Source organism: Meles meles, chromosome 18, assembly GCF_922984935.1.
Source record: "Meles meles chromosome 18, mMelMel3.1 paternal haplotype, whole genome shotgun sequence".
NCBI classification, from domain to species: domain Eukaryota; kingdom Metazoa; phylum Chordata; class Mammalia; order Carnivora; family Mustelidae; genus Meles; species Meles meles.
Genome location: NC_060083.1, coordinates 2,078,296 through 2,096,994, shown reverse-complemented (window position 1 = coordinate 2,096,994; position 18,699 = coordinate 2,078,296). Strand labels below are relative to the sequence as shown.

The 18,699-nt window shown below is 46.5% G+C and overlaps 1 protein-coding gene and 1 non-coding gene across 8 annotated transcripts in view; one reads left to right on the top strand and one right to left on the bottom strand.

The window, feature by feature from the left end:
* SPECC1 (sperm antigen with calponin homology and coiled-coil domains 1) overlaps positions 1-18,699 on the bottom strand; it is a 268,950-nt gene that overhangs the window by 29,282 nt on the left and 220,969 nt on the right. The window lies entirely within an intron of this gene.
* Positions 1,166-1,267, top strand: LOC123930343. Its single transcript, XR_006816059.1, has one exon. It is a non-coding gene; the product is annotated as a U6 spliceosomal RNA (small nuclear RNA).

Here is an 18,699-nt window from a genome sequence, read left to right as displayed (position 1 = left end):
CTCCTCATGAGTTTCCCTTCTCTCAGCCATTAGTGGTCTAGAGAGAAGCTCCAGATGCCTAAATTTAAAAGCCGAAGTTAGACATTATTAGAACCTAGATAAGTAACTTTATACTCTTGAGGGAAAGAAAGCCACGTAAGGCATAAAACGCAAAGAGGATAAAAGGATGGAGAAAACGGGGCGCCTGGGTGGCTCAGTGGGTTAAGCCGCTGCCTTCGGCTCAGGTCATGATCTCAGGGTCCTGGGATCGAGTCCCGCATCGGGCTCTCTGCTCAGCGGCGAGCCTGCTTCCCTCCTCTCTCTCTGCCTGCCTCTCTATCTACTTGTGATCTCTGTCAAATAAATAAATAAAATCTTTAAAAAAAAAAGGAGAAAACGGGTTACATAAAATTAAATTTCTGTATAACAAAATTAAAAACAATATATATACACATATAGCAAACTACTAAATCCAGAATATATTCTTATAATAAGAGATAACAAGCCAGGGGGAAACGGACAGAGGAATGAATCCGTAATGCACTGAAGAGGAAACAGAAACATTTGGAAAGGTGTTAGGTCTCCCCAGAAAATAAAAATAGTCGTCTATTTTCGCTCATCAAGTTGGCAAAAGTTAAGGTTTTTAATTCACGGAGTTAATGAAGATGTGGGAAATGGGTATTCCTGTTTTTGTTTTTTGTTTTTAAAGAGGGAGAGAGAGAATGAGAGAGAAGGAGAAGGGGAACGGGCAGAGGGAGAGAGAGAGAATCTTAAATAGGTTCCACACCCAGCGCAGAGCCTGATGCTGGGCTCGATCTCACGACCCTGAGATCATGACCTGACCTTAAATCAAGAGTCAGATGCTTAACTGACTGAGTCATCCAGGAACCCCAAAATGGGTATTCTTATATTGACTGATGGGAATATAAATTGGGACAGGCTTTAGGAGGCAACTGCAAACATATTTTTAAAAAAGAAAAATACGACTTGACCGAGTAATTCCACATGTAGGTATCTATTCTAGAGAAAATCTATTCTGTTTTCTCTGCCAAAAGACACACCCACAAAAATGTTTGCTTTAGCATTACTGTTCAGAATGGGGAACCAGAAATATCCTAGTTGTCTACCGATGAAGCTAAGCAAACTTGTTTTTGCTTTTCATAAACATTTTCCAAAACTGTCTATGGTTCTCACTTTGGCAGCACATATATTAGAATTGGAACAACAGAGATTAGCATGGTCTCTGAGCAAGGCCGGCATACAAGATTGTGAAGTATTCCATATTGAAAAACAGACAAACAAAAAATCTAAACTCCGTTTTTTAATCTTTGTCATTCCTGGGAAGCTCATGGGAGAACTCTGATGTTCTGGGTTTTCACGGGTCTGCTATATGCCATGTTTTCTAGATACTTGATGTTCCTCAGTAATTATTAGTAATCTCCAGTAATTATTATTGACATTATTATAAATGTCAGTCTAGAGGACTGGTCCTATACCTGTCTCCATTATCACTGACTTTGAGGTAGTCTGGGAGGGACAGAGGATAACAAATGGATAGAGTCAAAACCCAAGAAAGATTTCAACAGGCCAGAAAGAGGAAGCCAAATTAAGTGCCTCGACATTTTAACTTTTCTTCATCTTCTTTTTTTCTGTTTTTTAATTTTTCTACAATGACCACGAATTACTTTTATGATTAGGAAAACAATATGTTATTAAAGATATTAATGACAACCCTTACAGACAAGTTAGGCCCATGTCAGTTCCACGGCAATGAATAAGTAAGAGCCCTATTAATTGTACGTTTTTAGGCTGAAGAGGTCCTGAGAAAAGAGAGTTTTTTTGTTTTGTTTTGTTTTCCCCCCAAAATGTTGAAGACGACGACTAAAGACTTGGCTGTAGAAGAGGGAGGGAAGATGCAATGAAGAAGTTGCTAGAAAGGCAGACTAGAGACCTTAAGTTTTTTCTTTTCCTTACGCGACACATTTCAGGCAGCTACAGATTCTCTGCAATCTTCCCGCCAAGAGGCAGAGTCTAATTCTCCTCTTCTGGAATCTGGGCTGGCCTTTTTGCTTGAACGGGGAGGAAGTGGCATTGGCGACTTGCAGGGTGGGTGGGAAGAAGCCTCCAACTTTTACTGAGTGCTCTTGGAACACTGTCTCTGGGAGTTCTGAGGCTCCTGGGGTATGTGGGAACTCAGACCAGCCAAGTACAGAGGCCTCCTGGAGAGAGACTGACCAAGCCTGAACTGTTCCAGCCTCTAGCCATTGGAGGCCCCAGACATGGAGGAACACAGAGCAGACCTGTGCGTCAACTGTAGGCCTAAACTGTAGACATGTGACCAAAATGAACACTGTTGCACTGTAACCCACTAAGTTTTGGGGGGTAGTTACAGAGCGAGAGGGAACTCAGAACATCTGACTTTATGCACTTCTCTCACAACTGTTGCAAAGGGGAGAATGGGCCCCAACTTTTTGTTCCTCAAGCAAATCACTCGGGGGTTCCTTGGAACTCCTCGCCTCTTCTGATCCTATTCACCTTATTGCTTTAATCTCTTGTTTCTTGACTTAATTTTAGATGGCTAATCATCTCCCAAATCAAGTCTGAAAACTTCTGTTCTCCTCTTACAGATTTAAAAAATGTGGCCCTACTCAATTTGGTCAACTGAATGTCTTCAATCCTTTTAAACACGGGCCACGGGAACGGCATCCAGGTCTGTTTCCACCGTTTGCCGTATCTGTTCTGGAATACCTATGATGGGTGAAGACGGGTTACGGAGTAGGGCCCGATGTACTACGGCTTCACCTTATTCTTCCAGGCAGGTCGGGCTAACGCGCCTTCATTACGACTTTCTGGAAACTTCCTTGGCCATTTTTACTTATTCTTCTGGGTGTATTTTTAATTATTTTACCTTCAAGACTAAAGAAATCCTGCGGGATTTTAGTTGGAATCCAATTATATTTAGAGGAATAATTTACTTTTTTTTTTTTTAAGATTTTATTTATTTATTTATTTGACAGAGATCACAAGTAGGCAGAGAAGCAGGCAGAGAGAGGAAGGGAAGCAGGCTCCCCGCCGAGCAGAGAGCCCGATGCGGGGCTCGATCCCAGGACCCTGAGATCATGACCTGAGCCGAAGGCAGCGGCTTAACCCACTGAGCCACCCAGGAGGCCCAGGAATAATTTACTTTTTAAATGATTTCTTCCTATTTTTTATCCTCCCTATTGAAGGAGTTGAGGGTTTGAGACCTGGACCAGAGGAGATCAAAGGAGAAAGTCTAGGAACGACTACGGTTTGCTCTGTGTGGCGAGGGCCGGATGAGTAAGTTACGAGGGACAACCCCTGCAGGAAACTTCTCAGCTGAGGAGAGTTTTCTGACGATGAAAGGGCTGCCGTGTCTTCAGAGCTGTGTAGGCAGATCTGGTACAACCTCTCTCCGGAGACAGAATCGAAAGGATGTTGACACCAGGAGGGTGGCTGGAACTACATCTTTCGTGCTTCCTCCTTTTTCCCCTTAAGCAAACCTGGAAGAGTCCCCACCTGGGACGTTTCCTTCTTGAAGTTCTCTGGCCTTCGGCATGACACTTGGTCTAGTTTCACCGCAGGTGCCCGTCTGCCTGACACCTCCTGAGCCGCGTAGCCGGGTCCACACCCGGCCTGCCCAGCAGCCAACACGGGCCAAGGAAGACGAACTGCAGAGCTCGGCACGGGAACCTGGGTTCTTCCACTACTTCTGTGAGCAGATCTCTCTACCCCTCAACGTGGTTCCCACATGATTCTCTGCCATGTTCTACCCCCAGATCTCTGGAGAAACACTTTTCTGGAATCTTCCTTCTCTCTTTTCCTCTCTTCTGTTGAGTACCTCACTGTCATTAATTTCACTCGTCTTTTTGGCTTATTTTTTCTTAAAAAGGTGATGGTTATTTGCAGCTCTGCTAGTTCCCTTCATCCCAGAATTGCCCACTTTTCAGGCCAGTGAGTGATCTGTTAGCACCCCTGAAGCCCATCCTTCTCCTGGCTGAGAGCTTATCGAAATGCACCAGTCCCCAAGGAAATGTTAAAAAGACTTTCTTATGGGGGCGCTTGGGTGGTTTGGTGGGTTGGGCCTCTGCCTTTGGCTCAGGTCATGATCCCGGGGTCCCGGGATCGAGCCCGCATCGGGCTCTCTGCTCAGCGGGGAGCCTGCTTCCCTTCTCTCTCTGCCTGCCTCTCTGCCTGCTTGTGATCTCTGTCAAATAGATTAAAAAAAAAATACTTTCTTATGAACCATCTGCACTAATGGGTCAATTCTACACTGGAAAAAGAGCCCAAACCATTGCTCTTAAGTCTGTAATGATAGCCAGCAAATGTTCATGGAGGCCTGCTATGTGTAAGGCGCTGAGAGACAGACACACATAATAGAGTCTGGTCCCTCATCTGGAATGGTTGACCAGACAGGGCAAAGGCAAGAGGTGAGTCTGGGACCTGGAGGAGGCCTGATGTGGTCTGGACTATGGAAAATGTACACGTCACACACACGATTCCCAGGGGGTTCTGGGAATACTGGACACAAAAGTTTATTTTCTTTTCCTGAGCTGGTTATCGGACTGAGTGAGCCTTGGCCAACCAAAATGTACAGGGCTCCAGAGAACAAATCCGAATTGTGATGAACTTGGATATTCCTGTTACTAAAGCAGCTATGTGACTACGACTTCAGGCAAATGACTTGACTCTTCCCGCTTCTAGATTCCTCATCTTTCCAAAGAACCGGCCAGACTGTATCAGTGGTTTTGAAATGATCGGTTGCAGGACCTGCCCTTCCGGCTAAAGTTTTCTGCAGAAGGTCTGGCTAAGGTAGAGTTTGGAAACTATAAGATTCAATGATCTCTAACTGGCTTCTTTTGTATCTTTCCATATCTATCCCGTCCTGCACTGTCTGATACAACAGCCCCTAGCCACATGTGGCCAAGTTCGTTAGAACTGAATGAAGTCTAGAATTCAGTTTCTCGGTCATACTGGCCACTGGCTAGTGGCTAATGTACTGGACAGTGCAGATCTAGAACATTCTCACCATCGCAGAAAGTTCCACTGGTCAGCCCTGCACAGCACTTACACAAACATGCACATGTATTTCCCCTCTTTTTATGCAAACGGCGGCATGTTCTGCACACTTCTGCACCGTGGTTTTCCCCACTTCCTGAGATGTATAGCCATAGGTCTTTCCGCTACATGTGGAGAAACAGTGATAGTGTAGAGACCAAGAGACTGGCTTCTGAAGCCAGAAGCCCGGTCACTTACTAGTTGATGACTGTGAGTGATTACTTAACTTCTTTGTGTCTTAGTTTCTGTAACCTTTTTTAAAAAAAGATTTTATTTATTTACTTGGGAGAGAGAGAGAGTGAGCACAAGAGGGAGGAGGGAAGGGCAGAGGGAGAGGGAGAGGCAGGCTCCTCGAGAAGCAGGGAGCCCAATGGGAGGCTCGATCCCAGGACCTTGAGATCATGACCTGAGCTGAGGGCAGACGCCTAATTGACTGAGCCACGCGGGTTCTCCTCTGGATCCTTAAAATGGATGTAGAATAGACACCTCATAGGACTGTAGTCAAGATTAATTGCAAAACTAACAAGAAGAGCCCTTATAAAACTGTCTGCTGGGGGGCGCCTGGGTGGCTCAGTCGATTAAGTGTCTGCCTTCGGCTCAGTCGTGATCCCAGGGTCCTGGGATCGAGCCCCACATCAGGCTCTCAGCTCAGCGGGAAGCCTGCTTCTCCCTCTCCCACTCCTCCTGCCTGTGTTCCCTCTCTCGCTGTGTCTCTCTCTGTCAAATAAGTAAAATCCTGAAAAAAAAAAGTCTGCTGTATGTTAACTCTTTGATAAAGAGCTCACTTCCACCACCATCAACCCTCCGTTCTCCTCCTAGCAGCTGTGTACGGGTCCGGCACATGGATGGATACGATAGTCTCTTTAAGTTGCGTCCAGTCTTCTGTTATTATACTGCACACTCGTGGGGTAAATTATGATGGATTCCGCCAAGTTGCCCGCAGAGAAGTTCTTCGATCTTATACTCCCCCCAACCCGCCCCATGTGAGGGACTTTCCCCCACGTTCAGAAGAGCATCCGCAGAGTTTCACAGAGCAACACGATTCTGTCCACACAGACTCTGTGCCACATGGACTCTGGCACTCCAAACACAGTATTTTTAGTAAGGAAAACTTTTTTTTTTTTTTTTAAGGGGAAACAGCACTTCTGTATTTTTGGATGTACTTCCTAAGAAAATAAGACGTAATAACGAAGCAATCTGTTCTAAAGAATTTTGTTCCCTGATCAAGTTTAATTTATATGAGACAATCATCAACCCGATCTTCGCCTCTCCCTCCCGGAAAGACTGAATTCAGTCTCTCAAATCATCGGCTTCTGTGGCTAGACGATTTCTTTTTCCCAGATGAACATTTCATGCATAAGAGAACGGAAAAAAATACTCAGTGCTGATTTCACTTGGGACTGTTATTATCTAAATAGACTTGCACGCTGTCCTGGGAGATCGAGTGGGAACAGCAGCGAACATCAAGGCCTCGTCTCTCTTAATGATGGCAAGATAATGGCTTTCGGTGGTGGCTGGTGCCAGCGACGATGCCAGCTGCTGGCATATTTATCTAGGGAGGGCTTCCGGCAGGACAAAGGATCCACAGGGAGGAGAAAGGACAAAGACACTTTAAATCCACCTCATCCACAGCAGGAGGAAACACTCCTCCATTTTATTTTGAGTATCATGCTTTTACTTCCTGAAGCCGGCAGGACATCTAGTGTCTCTAGACATAAAAAAAAAATGTGCAATGTCGGAATGCAGACATTTCCTTCAAATGATCCCCTACAACCAGAAGACTCAGCTAACTCAGGTCAGGAGCCCTTAACTGCAACCCTAATGCTGTCTCTAAAAGCCCCCCTCATTTTCTCCTGCATTTTGTACGAATTCAGCAGGCTGGGGCACACAGGTGGCTCAGTCGGTTAAGCGTCCGACTTCCGCTCGGGTCATGATCTCAGGGTCCTGGGATGGGAGATCCAAGGTGGGTTCTCTGCTCACAGGGGAGTCTGCTTCTCCCTCTGCTCCCCCACCCCGACTCTGCGCGCGCGCACACACAAACACACATTCTCTCTCTCTCTCAAGTGAATAAATAAAGTCTTAAAAAAAAGAGGCAAGTCAGCAGGTTGGAACAGGTAGGACGGGGATCCCTCAGCCTGCAGGGTTGCCAGCTGAGCCCTCCTCTTGGCATTTTGGGCTACTGCGTGCACCTCGCAGCCAGGCCTCTGAGCAGTGGTCTTCGGGGCACGTGGGTCTCTACTCTCCCTCCCAAACCCATGCCCAGCCCCCACTCCAACCCTTCCCCAATCTGTTACCCTCCATCTCCAGTTTCAACACAGACCTTTCTGACTTACAGAGCTCGAGAGCCCAAATTGTTGGTGACCACAACACTTTCCTCTTCCTTAGTGACAAGGAGGACTGACCGAGTCTCCAGTTTCTAGTAGGCCGCGGTGACATGGGGGATGGGGTGTGGACTACATTCCATACCTCTGAGAAGAGGGAGGAGAAATCAGACAGGTAAATAGTTGGGTTAGAAAAGGCTGACCTCCTGCACGGGCGACAGATGCGGGTCTAAGTCAGTCAGCTACCGAGCCGTTACAGGTTTTTAAGACACGGTGGCAAGGGCCCCCCTGCTCCCCCAGAGCCATGGCTGCAGCGTCCCTGGGGCGAGTTCACCCACAAGGAGGAAGGATAGATGCAAAAGCAGAATGGGAGACACACAGATGAACCTGAGGACACTACGTAAGGAGACATAAACCTGACAAGAAGGCAGGACGATTCCACTTACTCGAGGTACCTCTAGGAGGCAAATGCATGGGGACAGGAAGTAGAACCGAGCTTACCAGGGGCTGGGGGTGGGGAATTAGTGCTTCATTGTACAGGGATTCTGTTGGGAAAAGATGAAACGGTTCTGAGGACGGACCCTGGTAACCGCTACACGCCAATGTGGACTTGAGGCCACGGAGCTGTACACTTAACAATGGTTAAAATGGTCAATTTCACAGTCTACTTTACCCCAATTAAAAGCAAAAGCGATCAAGGCAGACAGGACCGACAGCAGAGCCGGAAGGGGCAGACCGATCCCCGCCCCTCTTCCCACAGACACGGATAAAAGCAGCTAAGTGGATTGCATTTGACGACGGGTCCGCCCCGGTGCAATTCAGAGTACTTTCAAGAATACCCTGTTCTGCTTAGCAAATTGCTAGGTGACTTCCCCAATCTGTGAAAAGTTTCCAGTGATTTCTTCAAACCACTGTTTGGTAGTTCTGCTGGGCTGTGCTGAAGTCACTGTTTTGTCCCAGGAACCCCAGTGCCCTGAGGGCTCCGCCCCCGTCTTGCAGCCGCAGCCCAGCCCCAGCTGGTGGTTGGTGACAGGAAGTCTGACCCTTCTGTCCACACCGTGGCTTTCTCATCACCAGAACCATCCCAGGTGGTAGCTGTCTCACCCGCCTTGACCCAGGTCTTCCCGGGTCCCTCTGACTCTGGGCGCCCTGACTCTGGGCGCGAGGCTGGCTTTGGACGGCTCACAGGGCAAGTCACGGGTCTGCCTGGCCCCTTGCTCGGATTCCAGCTCTGATGTCGGGACCCCAGTGGGGCTCACTGACCTGGTCCTCGTTATTTCAACTGGCTTTTCTAGCCCTGCCTCGGAAAACTTCGATTTTGATGGGAAAAGGTCTACTTAGTCAACTCAAAGTAGTTTTTTAAAGGTCTTTTTTAATTATTTGACCCAGTGATAGCACAAGTAGGCGGAGGGGCAGGCAGAGGGAGAGGGAGAAGCAGGCTCCCCGCTGAGCAGAGAGCCCGATGTGGGGCTCGATCCTGAGCCTGAGGACCCTGAGATCAGGACCTGAGCTGAAGGCAGCCACTTAACTGAGCCACCCAGGTGCCCCTATTCTACTCAAATTTGATTAGTTCTGATTTTAGCTTTAGTTTTCACATGATCATCAGACTATGCTACTCAGATTCTCAGGCCTGTTCCACCTTTTCAACTCATAGGCCTTAGGACGTTCATGGTTAGGTGACTGCAAATCAGGAAAGGGAAAACTAGTAAGAAAAGTATACTGAAAATGTAAGAGAATGAGAATAAGAGTAAATACATGCAAAAAAGCCACAAGAAACCATGAATGGGCTCTCTATTAGAATTTCAGATTACAGATAAAGCTAAACTAAGAAATATACTAAAGGCATATGAATAAAAAAATCAAGAATAAAGGAATTATAAAAATATATCACACAAATAAAAGCTAGGCAGAAATGGGAAGAGTGTGTTAGCATCATAAAATGAAATCTTTCAGGTCTGAAGGCTTAATTGAAAGAAAAGGTAAGCATATTAAAAGACACAAGAGCTATGAACCCTTAAGTTTGGTATCCAGAATATCTAAGGAAAAACTCTTAGAAACCAAAGATTTTGACGGAAACTACAATCGGAGTAAGAGACTTCAACACACCTCACTCAGAATTCCACAGATCCACCGGCCACATGGTGAAGGTCACCCTCCAGCGCCCACAGAAGGCAGCTTGGGGCCTTTCACGAGGTTCCCTTGAGAACTGTGGCGGCGGGGGGTGGGGGGTGCCTGCTTTAAATATATGTGCTAAAAGGTCCTTGCCGAGGACCTTGATCAAAGGAAAAGAGCCTTCAGTCCCAGGGAAAATGTAAGCCTCCGCTTCCGGGAACAGGAGATTGTAACTTCCAAATGAGAGGTTTCCCAGTGCAGTTTCAGAACACTGTGCGTTCTCATTTGTCAGAAGGAGTGTGAGAGTCTTGTACGGCTCTGTCCTATATCCCAGAGTATAGTATGTTCCTTCCGGCCAAAAACTGTCACCAACCCCTACTGGAAAAGGCAGAAAAATACTTATTTCATTTTTTGATCATGTACAAATGATAAAGGGTTTCAGTGCTTGGTGATATCTTAACAAAAAACCAGGTGTTATTAACAAAAAAATTCATTTATCCCTAAGCCAGGTTACAACAAGAAGCCAAATGTCCCCTTGTTACCAACAGAGTATCAAAAATACGCTTCAGGGGCGCCTGGGTGGCTCAGTGGGTTAAGCCTCTGCTTTTGGCTCAGGTCATGATCTAAGGGTCCCGGGATAGACCCTCATATCAGGTTCTCTGCTCAGCAGGGAGCCTGTTTCCCCCTCTCTCTGCCTGTCTCTCTGCCTACTTGTGATCTCTCTCTCTGTGTCAAATAAATAAATAAAATCTTTAAAAAAAATACTGTTCGATTGGGTGCTCTATGCAACTGGTGAATCACTAAATTCTACCCCCGAAACTAATAGTATAATATATGTTAACTAAACTTTAAAAAACTATAAAAACAACAATAAAAATAAATTTAAAAATATGCTTCAGGGGAGCCTGGGTAGCTCAGTCGGTTAAGTGGCTGCCTTCCGCTCAGGTTATGATCCCAGGGTTCTGGGACCCAGTCCCGTGTCAGGGTCCCTACTCAGTGGGGAGCCTGCTTCTCCCTCTGCCTGTCTTTCTCCCCTCTCCCTCCCCCTGTTGGTGCTCGAGCTCTTGCTCTCTGTCAAATAAATAAATAAAACCGAAAAAAAAATATGCGTCACATTAAAGAATGACCAGAATTAAAAGTAGCGATTTTCCCCCAGGAATAGTACACCATGTCACACCATAAGTTAGGATTTTGCCTCCAGGAATGTAAGAATGTTTCTCTCCTGAGGAAATATGCTCCATAATGTAATATACATTTATGTTAATTACATAAATGGGTTGAAAGAGAAAACAGCTTATGTATTGCTCAACAAATGCCAAAAAGAATTTTAATACAATTTTTACCTATTTCTGGATTAAAAAAAAAAAATCTTAGTGAACACAGAACTAAGCTTCCTTCAACTGAGACAGTATTTACGAGGAAACGATACAAAAATATATTTAAAGGTGCGATACTACTGTGAACAGAATTTCCAACATCAACAGTAGTATTCAACATTTCCTGGACTTTCATGAATTCAATAAAAAATAAAGTACAAGAAGTATACATAATGGAAATAAGGAAAAACATTAAGAATTATTTGCAACAAAGGCACCTGAGTGGCTCATTAAGCATCTGCCCTCTGCTCAGGTCATGATCTCTAGGTCCTGGGATTGAGCCCCACACTGGGGCTCTCGGCTGGCTCAGCAGAGAGTCTGCTTCTCCCTCTCCCTCTGCCTCTCCCCCTGCTTGTGTGTTCTCTGTCTCCCTCACTCTCAAATGAATAAATAAAATCTTAAAAAAAAAAAAAAAGGAATTATTTGCAACAGTTTGTCTCAACAACTCTAGAAAATCAACAAACAGAATCAAATAACAAAAAGCATCGAGATGGAAAAATTGTCGTCCGTCGCAATGACAGCTAATAGGAACCCCTCCTGTCACAGGGCACACTGCACGGAACTTGTGTTTTTCTGCACAAGAGCTGTGTGTGGCAAAGAACCAGACCATGAGTCAGTGGAAGACTAGAACGTCACAGATCTCCTGAATTCCTGTTTACACCAGGGTCTACCAGATACTTGAACAGAGTGCTAAGTCAATGATAAACAAATGGCCATCCACTCAGAAAAAAAGTTACAGTTCTACATAGTAAAATAAACACAAACTGCAAAAAAGAAAGATTTAAATATTTTAACAAGGATGATCTGGAACCCGTGTGATGGGTATAGGCTAGTATTTCAATGTATGAAGAGCTCTGAGACTTCGAGGTGAAGAAAGCGGATTGAACACATGGACTTTCTTTCCCTCTTGAAGCCCTACTAAGACCGCAGAAACCAGAGCTTGCTTGTTCCCCCCAAAGGTATTAAGAAGAGCAAAAAAAGGAAAGAGGAAAGGAAACAAAATTCTGGCACCTGAAAAGCAGACAGACAGAAGTAACTAACAACACAGACCTAACAAAACGAAATCCCAAGCCAGCAGTGGGGAAGAGCAAATATCCAACCTGGTTTTAGTGCACAATTTCCCAAAGGCTCAGGAAATGGACGGCGTGGGGCGCTTCAGAAGGGGAGGCGGTTAAAAACAGGGCTGGCTTGGAAATCCGTCTACAGGGCCATTCGAGTCAAGTGAAACTGAGGGAGTAAAACAGGGTGTGGAGGCCAAGAAAAACAAGGCTGTGCCCAGCTCGAGTCTAGCCCTGACATAAGCGCAGCCATCTTGCTGTTCCAGGTGATCACAGAATATCTCTTGGGCTCTGACCTACTCAGGTTAGCACTTTAAACAGTCCCTCTCTCCTTTAATGATTGACTTAAGCCCCTGGACTCAGCTGCCTCTGTCTTTCATAACTCCCCTCCACACTCCCCAACTGACCAGTGTTGACCCGAGTAGGCAGGGACAACTCTACGCCCCTACTCAGCAGGAAGAAGTTACAGAAGATGAGACTTTCCACCGTCAACAACCTTAAAGATTTAAGGGTCAAAATTGTTCAGGGGGAAATGTGGAGGCCGAGAAAATCAAGGCCATCCCACCTCGGGTTTAGCCTTAGCCTGAGTACAGCCATCTTAGCTCCGGCAGCCATCTCAGACCCCTGTGCCCCAGGGCTGAACTCTCCCCCACCTGCTTTAGTAACCCCCACCCCGCTTTGGTTCCAGGAATCCCCACCCTGCTTTAGTAACAGGAACCCATAAATACCCCTGCCTTAACTAAGCTCGCGGTCCAAGTCCCGACTCCGCTGTGTCGGGTACACTTGGGCCCAAGCTCAAGCTTGTCGAATAAACCCTCATGTGATTGCATCGGTGTTGGCTCCTTGGTGGTCTGTCGGACGCGAAAACTCGGGCACAACAAGGGTCTCTCGACAGGGTGGATGCACGATTCTTACTTCTAGATTTAACAACAAATTCTCAGTAAACTCAAAGCACAAGCAAGCTTCCTTTAGTTAAGGGCATTTACCAGCAAACGGTTATGAAAATTAGTTAAGGTAATCCTCACTCAAGTGGAGTAGGAGAGACAGAAGGGGAGGCTGGAGGGCGGGGCCTACCATCCAGTGTCAACGGCAGGAAAAGCTGTCGATTGCAGGAGTCAGAAGAACCTCCAGCGGGAAAGAATCTGTCCATTGCAGGACGGACACGTCACCTCCAACACGAACCCGACCAGCCCTGCGATCAGCCAGTGACAGAGAAGCTGTGGTCACCCTGAACTTTTGCTTTTTCTCCAATGGACTTTTGTTCACAACAACTCCTCCCGACTTCCCCTTCTCCATAAAGTAACGTTTCTCTCTTGGTATTTTGGACTTCTCTATGGTTTTGCTATAGTTTGCTTGTCCGAAATTGAGATTCTGTGTTATTCCTGAATAAACCCACTTTCTGCTGGTAAAACGACTATCTTACTTTTAAGGTTAACACAGTATAAATATGACATTTCATAGCGAGGCACGAGGGACTGCCCTGAAAACAGAGGAATCAAGGGGACTTTGCAGGGAGCCCAGGTGGTCAACTGACCCTCCGATCCCCCGAGCTCCTCTCTGGTCCACTCCCCCAAACACTGGCTGTCAGGCTGGCGCCCTCAGCCAGAAGATAGGGAGGTCCTTCTCTGGTGAATCTGACCAGCCCAACAGGACAGACCTGAAGACACAGACACCAGGAGTCCGTCAAAGACAGACAGAGGCACAGCACTCTGCAATGATGACCACAGCTGCAAGCCTCACCCATGAGCGTGGAGCCACTGGTCAGCTTTGGAGGGTCCCCCACTTACATGAGAGCAACAGTCAAGGACCACTGCTTTTCTGATTGAATATCTGGCACACAGACAGAGATGAAGCAATACCCACAAAACAAAAAAATCTGGAGCAAAGGACTTAGGCAGGGAAAAGATTTCAGGATAAAAGTGACCTATTGTTCTGGGCAAGAGTAACAGAAGATATCCCATCTGTGAAACAAAAACAGAAATGCTATAAAAAATTCAGGGTCCGGGGCACCTGGGTGGCTCAGTGGGTTAAAGCCTCTGCCTTCGGCTCAGGTCATGATCTCAGGGTCCTGGGATCGAGCCCCGCATCGGGCTCTCTGCTCAGCGGGGAGCCTGTTTCCCTTCCTCTCTCTCTGCCTGCCTCTCTGCCTACCTGTGATCTCTGTCTGTCAAATAAATAAATAAAATCTTTAAAAAAAAAAATTCAGGGTCCGAGGGACGCCTGGGGGGGCTCAGTCTTTGTGTTTGCCTTCTGCTCGGGAGATGATCCCAGGGTCCTGGGATCAAGCCCCGAGTTGGGCTCCCTGCTTGGCGGGGAGTCTGTTTCTCTCTCTCCCAATGCCTCTCTCCCTTCTTATGGTCTCCCTCTCTCTCTCTCTTGCTCAGATGAATAAATAAAATCTTAAAAAAAAAAATTCAGGGGGCGCCTGGGTGGCTAAGTGGATTAAGCCGCTGCCTTTGGCTCAGGTCAGGATCTCAGGGTCAGGAGATCAAGCCCCCGCATCAGGCTCTCTGCTCAGCAGGGAGCCTGCTTCCTCCTCTCTCTCTGCCTAGTTGTGATCTCTCTTTCTCTGTCAAATAAATAAATAAACTTTAAAAAAAAAAAAATCAGGGTCCAAAAGAGAACTCCTCGAACGGACAAACAGGATGGTGGACAGATAAAATGGAGTATTATTCAGTCTTAGAAAGGAAAGGAGATTCCTGACTACCCCTGGATGAACCTTGAGAACATTCTTCTTGGTGAAATAAGACAGTCACAAAAGGACAAATACTGCACGGTTCCGTTTACGTGAGGTACCTAGAGCCATCAAAACCACAGAGATAGAAGGTTGGCTGCTGGTGCTGGGGGAGAAAGCCTACGGAGTTACTGTTTAATGTGTACAGTTTCAGTTTGGGAAGACTTGAGATTGACCGCATAACAGTGTGACTATACCTAATATTGAACTTTTGGACACTTAAAAATGGTAAGTGTTAATTTATGCATTTTTTACCACAGTTAAAGATTTTAAAGGATGAACGAGGTGAAAAACTAGGATAGCAGAAATGAAACATTTAAGAGATGTTAGAACATTAAGTTAAGGAAGTCTCTGAGTAAACTGTGAAACAAAAAGATGGAAGAAAGGTGAAAAGACGTGATAATTAGGAAAGCAGACTAGGCGGAATCCCAGAAAAAGAAAACAGAAAAGGAAGAAACGAGAAATTAGCAAAAAAGTAATTCAAGAAAACAAGAACATGCGTGATCTTACCGAAAGAGTACAAGGAGTAGCCAGCACTGCAGAAAAAAAGAAAGAGCCGCATCAAGGCACATCAACCTAAAATGTTCAAAAGCTGAGGACAACCGGAAGCTCCTACAAGATATCGGAGGGGGAAAGGTCAGCTATGAAGGACCAGAATTGTTTGTTCTGCTGCAACACTGGAAGACCGTGGAGCAATGCCGACAACACAATGAACGCAATTTCATGACCTAAAACTTTATACCTAATTAAACTATCGTGTCAGAGTCAAATAAAGATACAAGGTCATAACAAAAAATTTTTGCAAGGTCATAAAATTTTACTTTCCATGAACCCTTTCTCAGAAAGATACTAGAGGAATGAAACCAAGAGAGGAGGGGCGCCTGGGTGGCTCAGTTGGTTGGGCAGCTGCCTTGGGCTCAGGTCACGATCCCAGCGTCCTGGGATCGAGTCCCACATCAGGCTCCTTGCTCAGTGGGGAGCCTGCTTCTCCCTCTGCCTCTGCCTGTGCTCACTCTCCCTGACAAATAAATAAATAAAATAAATAAAAAAAGAAAACAAGAGAGGAATGGAGGGAAGGAATAGGGCCCAGGACACAGAAGATCAAAAAAAAGAGGGACACCTGGGTGGCTCAGTCAGTAAAGTGCCTGACTCTTGATTTTAGATCAGGTTGTGATCTCAGGGTCATGAGATCGAGCCCTGCATTGGGTTTCACGCTAGGCGTGGATCCTGCTTAAGATTCTCTCCTTCTCCTTCGACCCCTCCCCAACTGCTGGACTGCACACACAGACACAGACACACACACACACACACACACACACACACACACACGCGCGCGCTGCACGCGCGCGCTCTCTCTCTCTCTCTCTCTCTCTCTAAAAAAGAGAGAAGCAAAGGCAGAATGGTCAAGACCCCAGTCTGAGAGCTTTGCACCAGGCACAGAGGACAAGCCATGTTGGAGGAGGTCAGGAGGCTCCAGGAGAGCTCCTCAGCTCTTTGATGCAATCTTTTAGCAGAATCTTTGCATGATGTAAGGGGCTATTTCCTACACATTTGGAATGAATTAGTGATTATTACATAAAAAACTAAAGCAAACAATGAAACCAAAAGATGATTATGAGAAAAACAAAAGGTTGTACAGAAAAGAAAAAGTAACAGCGTTCTGCACCGTGACACGGCTTATCTGGAAATAACATTTCTGTTCTCTAAATGTAAACTGCAAATATGCACAATTGCACTGGGAGAATGGGAAGACAGGAAGTATGCGGGAGGAGATGAAAAGGAGATAAAGGCTCATCTTTCACAGTAGGAGATCAAGATACAAAATCCAAAATAAAGAACAAGAAACAGCAGGATAAGCAGGCTACTTAGCAACGAGGAGGTAATTGCAAAGGAATGATCAGCTCAGTGGGATGAAAACAGTTGACCCTAGGAGAGGAAGACAGAACTTGATGAGACTTAATGAGACTCATTAAGGATCTCTCGTACACTGCGAGGACTGAACTGAGTCCCCCCACAAAGCCCTGCGTGTGTTGCAGCCTCAGCCCCAGTGTGATGGTATATCCAGGTGGGGGCTTTGGGAGGTGATTGGCTTTAGATAAGATGGAGGCACGGTCCTCCTGATGAGATTACTGTCCTTTAGTTAGCGCTCAGGGAGCACCCCCTCCCCCGCTACCACATCCAGAGCCCTGTGAAGTGTTTGTTGTATAAGCCCTAAGTTTGTGGGACTCTCTGACAGCAGCCCAAGCAGGCTAAGACTCAGATCTTCCGTTAGGGACACGTGTAACTTTGATAAAAATACAACACAAAGAGCTCTTAAAAAAACACGTGACGAGAAAAGCAAGCGAAGCAGCTGTACTAGTATTTCACAGAAGACGTGTTTCATTTCATACACAGACGGCTCGCTCAACTTGCAGCCATAGGGAAAGATGCAAAGGGATGCCATTTCCTCCTCTTGGACCAGGAAAGATGGAGAGAGTATCTATACCCAACAGCAGAGAAGGGAGGAGGAGACCGGCACACTGGTTCAGAGATGGAAGCCCGAACAACCCTGCTGAAATCCGTAGTGCAACGTACCCTTCCGTTAAGGAATGTTTCTTTTCAGGAGTTTGGTTCACAGAAATCCAGCGCAGATCTAGAAAGATGTGGTCAACGAGGTTCCTCGGCATGGCACTGTTTTTATTTTACTGAGGTAAGCTCCTGTAACACAAAGGTCACCCCTGAAACCTCTTTCAAGCATGGCATTTTGCAGCTTCTGGAACATTCACCATGTTTGGCTGCTGTTGCCACGCTCCAGGTCCAGACCATTTTCATCACGCTAACAGGAACCCCTGCCTCTGCTAAGCCGTCCCTCCCCATACCCCCTGACCCCTCCAGGGCCCTGGCAAACACGAACCTTTTGTTTCTGTGGATTTTCCTGTTCTGGGTATTTCGTATAAAGGGAGTCACAGAAGATGGGACATTTGGCATCTGCCTTCTTCCACTTAAAATAAACGTTTTCAGGGTACATACGTGTCGTAGCACTTATCTCCACTGGTCGGCTGGGTGAGAGCCCACCGTATGGATGTACACGCGTTCTCTACCCACTCATCGGCCAGCGGCTGTGCATTCTAGCTCTTTCCACCTTCCGGCCGCTGTGACGGTGCTGCTGGGAGCGTTCAGGTTTCAACACTTATTTTCCACGCTTCTGCGCATACACACGCAGGAGCGGCGTTGCTACTTCGTACGGTGAATCTAAGTTTGACTTATCCAGGAGGCCAAACTGCTGGCCACGTCGCTTTACGTTCCCAGCCCCAGCGATGCCGGCACATCTGTGACCTGACCTGTCACGCTTTTCATTCCGCTTATGGTACTTTTCCGCTCCAGAATGTCTGTTTGGTTCCTTTTCTTACATTTTTCATCTCTGTGTTGATACTCTGATTTTGAGCATTCTGGGTCTCTGAGAGACAGCTGGTTGCAAGTCTTCATTGGGCCCGTGTCTGTGGCTCCTTAGGGGACAGTTCCTATTTTATTTTTTAAAAATATTTTATTTGTTTGACAGAGATCACAAGTAGGCAGAGAGGCAGGCAGAGAGAGAGGGAGGAGGAAGCAGGCTCCCCACTGAGCAGAGAGCCTGATGAGGGTCTCGATCCCAGGACCTTGAGATCATGACCTGACCCGAAGGCAGAGGCTTTAACCCACTGAGCCACCCAGGCGCCCCTATTTTTTTTTCTTATGAATGAGCCAAACTTCGTTTCTCTGCATATCTGTAATTTTTTTGTTGAAAACTGGCATTTTGAGTAGTATTATTACTTTTTAAAGATTTTATTTATTGACTTTGAGAGAGGTCGAGCATCACTGGAGGGCGGTTTGGAGAGGCGCAGAGGGAGAGGGAGAACAGGGCTGTGGAAAGTGCTAGCAAGCCGGGCCAGCAATGCTGGCCGCCATCTGTAAGGCTACTGCTGAGCTGGGAAGCGGAGGAAGGAATGGGGGGGGGAGTTCAAAGGGCCCAGAGCTCTCCCACAGAAACTCTGCAGCTTCTCCCCTATTCCGTTAAGTGCTCTCTT